Source organism: Etheostoma cragini, chromosome 14 (assembly GCF_013103735.1).
Source record: "Etheostoma cragini isolate CJK2018 chromosome 14, CSU_Ecrag_1.0, whole genome shotgun sequence".
Taxonomy (NCBI): domain Eukaryota; kingdom Metazoa; phylum Chordata; class Actinopteri; order Perciformes; family Percidae; genus Etheostoma; species Etheostoma cragini.
The window spans coordinates 25,070,100-25,074,113 of NC_048420.1; positions in this window are offsets into that span (position 1 = coordinate 25,070,100).

A 4,014-nucleotide genomic window follows, 5' to 3' on the forward strand; every position below is an offset into this window, starting at 1 on the left:
ACACTCCTCTCTCATACTCCCCCCTCCACTCTCCTCCTCTCTCCTCCTCTCCCCTCCTCTCTCTTCGTCTACTTTGTCGTGTGGAGACTTACTTTTTCTCTGTCCCACTGCCTGCTGTTTTCTTGGGAAACTTTCTAAATGGAATTGATCAACTGGTCACTCAGCGCTATTGACAAGATTTTCTCACTCAGGCATGCTTCACAGGGGGAGCCGACCTGCCCCGGTGGAACATATGCTGCAGGCTACGCTCGTGATCTGCCTGGATGTTCTAACTGTGGAAGATGTTGAAGATTTGTGGATAATTGGAATTCTGTTGGAGGCTTTCTGGTAATGGGACATGGAATCTCCCTAAATCATCGTAAAGTTGGTAAGACAGCAGCCAGTAAATTTGTCCAAGGCTGCCTGGGGAACTTAAAGAAGGTTTGAATGTATTGAACGAGAAGCTGAAGGTTTTACATCAGAGGACTGATCAGAACGGTGAACTGTCTCGTAACGTCTCAGACCGGGCTGTGGAAGCGCAGAGGGTGGATTCAATCGGAGCTCAGTCGGTGGAGTTGCTACGGGTAACCACGGGACTGACAACGAAGGTAGAGGAACTGTCAAAATCAATACATGAATTGGACGCACGGATGACGCTGAGGATGAAAGAGATTGACGGAAATTGATTTGGACAATGCCACCGAAACAACCTAAATTGGATTAAAACCAATTGTCTTTTTGCCCTCTTCGTCACCCGAGCAGGAAAACAACTTGCAGCTGGCCCTAGTATCTCCTTCTGCGCACTCTCTCTCCTCAGGGCAAGGAAGTACTGAACTGAACTCTCTGACAAACACACCCACACACACACACACACACACACACACACACACACACGCACACACACACTCTGAACAGACTGCCTCGGGTACTTTCTTGTGTTTTTCCAGCCCCGGTCCCAGTCACCTAAAAAAAAACCTTTCATGTGACCACATGTACTTTGTGTAGTCCTGTGCATTATCATTGTGTTTTTTGTGTTGTATTCCTCTGTTTTCTCCTTCATGCTGTAACGGATGCTGGCAACTTTAATCTCCTTGCTGGAGACGTCCAAAAGGGATTAACAAAGCTAAGTCTAAGTCAAAGTCATTAAGGCTGCGGTGAAGGCGTTGATTTAAACTTCCTTTGAGACGAGTTGGCAAGGCAACAAGCAACAGGCAACAAAGAAACCATGCAACAAGCAATAAGGCACAAGGCACAAGGCAACAAGAAACAAGACAAAAAGAAACACAGCAAAAAACAAGGCAACAAGCCAAAAAACAAGGCAAAAGGTAACACCGCAAAAAACAAGGCAACACCGCAAAAGGCAACACGGCAAAAAGGCAACACGGCAACACGGCAACAACCCAAAAAACAAGGCAAAAAGCAACAAGGCAAAAAAACAAGTAATAACCTAGAGACACGATGTAACAGAACAGGCATTGTAAATTAGTGTTAACTGAATGCACTTTGTGTCACAGCAAGTTGATTGTATAGTCAGTTATATAGTATAATTGTATTGTATACTACAGATGTTGCGGTAACTATTAGGGTTTGGCAGGTAATAAAGACCACAATGCAGTGATGAGGCAGGTAGGCAGGACAGGGTGTGGTTGTAGATTTAGTCAAAAAATTAGTTCAACCAACAAATATAACAGGGGAAAACTCATAGAGAAAACACAGCGAGAAAAATCACGGAGAAAACACATGGAAAAACAAATAGAGAAAACTCACGGGAAAACACAGGGGAAAACACAGGGAAAAACTCACGGAGAAAACACAGGGAAAAACTCACGGAGAAAACACAGGGAAAATCTCACGGAGAAAACACAGGGAAAAAACTAATGGATAAAACACAGGGAAAAACTCACAGAGAAAACACAGGGAAAAACTCACAGAGAAAACACATGGAAAAACTCATGGAGAAAACACAGGGAAAAACTAATGGAGAAAACACAGGGAAAAACTCACAGAGAAAACACATGGAAAAACTCATGGAGAAAACACAGGGAAAACTAATGGAGAAAACAAAGGGAAAACTAATGGAGAAAACAAAGGGAAAAACTCACAGAGAAAACACAAGGAAAAACTCACGGAGAAAACACAGGGAAAAACTCACAGAGAAAACAGGGAAAAATTCACGGAGAAAACACAGGGAAAAACTCACGGAGAAAACACAGGGAAAACCACAGGGAAAAACTCACAGGGTAAACACAGGGAAAAAGTCACGCGGTAAACACAGGGAAAAACTCACGGGTTAAACAGAGGCCACAGGAACACACGTGGGAATCTTCAAGAGGAACATGCAACTGTACACACACAACGTCACAAAGACTCACACAACCACCTGACCAGAGACAAAGGAGACACTGAGATACAGGAGGTAACGAGGAACAGGTGATACACCAGGTGAATCACATCAGGGCGGGGACGACAATAACAGAGACAGGAAGTAAAATTAGAAAAAAATACAGCATAGGAAACCAGACTATCAAAATAAATCAGGAAACAGAAGAGACAGACACTCACAGGAGAACATAAGACAGAAATCACCACACAAGACCAGGAGGACGCTAAGAGACATTACCAGGAGGACAATAAGTCAAAAGACGAGAGAGGAAACTGAGACACAAAACTAGGGTGGACACTAAGACACAAGACCAAGGAGAAAACTAAAAAAACAAGAGCAGGGAGGAAACTAAGACACAAGACCAGGGAGGAAACCAAGACACTAAGACACAGGACCAAGGAGGAAACTAAGACACAAGACCTGGAAGAAACTTGTAGGCAAACACGAGGAAACTAAGACACAGGACCAGGGAGGAAACTAGGACACAAGATTGGGGAGGACACTAAGACAGAAGACCAGGGAGGAAACTAGGACACAAGACCAGGGAGGAAACTAACACACAAGACCAGAGAGGACTCTAGAACACAAGACGAGGGGGAAAACAACGACAAAAGACCAGGGAGGAAAGTAGGAGACAAGACAAGGGAGGAAAATAGGAGCTAAGACTGGAGAGGAAACTAGGACACAAGACCAGGGACGAAACTAAGACACAAGACCAGACCAGACTCATCTGGCAGGTGTACTCCATATCTGGAACCCAGGGAGGTGTAGCAGGTTTAGGCTCCACACCCACACCTGGAACCATCAGTCTGAGAACCATGGAGAAGCATGGAGGCAATGGGAGTCCGAGGAAAAGGAGGACAAAGACAGTGAGGCGTCAAACATGGAAGAGGACAAAGAAAGAGAGGCATCAGACGTGGAAGAGGACGAGGACAAAATGAGAGAGGAAAGGATGTGGAAGAGGACAAGGACAAAGAAAGTGAGGAGAAGATGTGGAAAAGGACGAAGACAAAGACAAAGATTGGTGGGGAGACGTGTATCAGAGGACATCAGGGCTACTTTGGTGGAACATGTGATTGATAAAAAATCTTGACAGGCCAACCGGAGAAAACACAAGACTTTCACCAGGAAACAGGTGTTTATGTCCTGGAGAAGTTAAGGAGAAAACACCAGACTTTCACCAGGAAACAGGTGTTCATGTCCTGGAGAAGTTAAGGAGAAAACACCAGACTTTCACCAGGAAACAGGTGTTCATGTCCTGGAGAAGTTAAGGAGAATACACAAGACTTTCACCAGGAAACAAGGCAGAAGGCAACAATTAACAAGGCAACAAGGCAACAAGCAACAAGGCAACAAGGCAGAAGGCAACAAGGCAACAGGGCAACAAGGCAACAAGGCAAAAAGCAACAAGGCAACAAGGCAACAAGGCAACAAGCAACAAGGCAAAAAGCAACAATGCAAAAAGGCAACAAGGCAACAAGGCAAAAAGGCAACAAGGCAACAAGCAACAAGGCAACAAGTAACAAGGCAGAAGGCAGAAGGCAACAAGGCAACAAGGCAACAAGCAACAAGGCAACAAGGCAGAAGGCAACAATTAACAAGGCAACAAGGCAACAAGCAACAAGGCAACAAGGCAGAAGGCAACAAGGCAA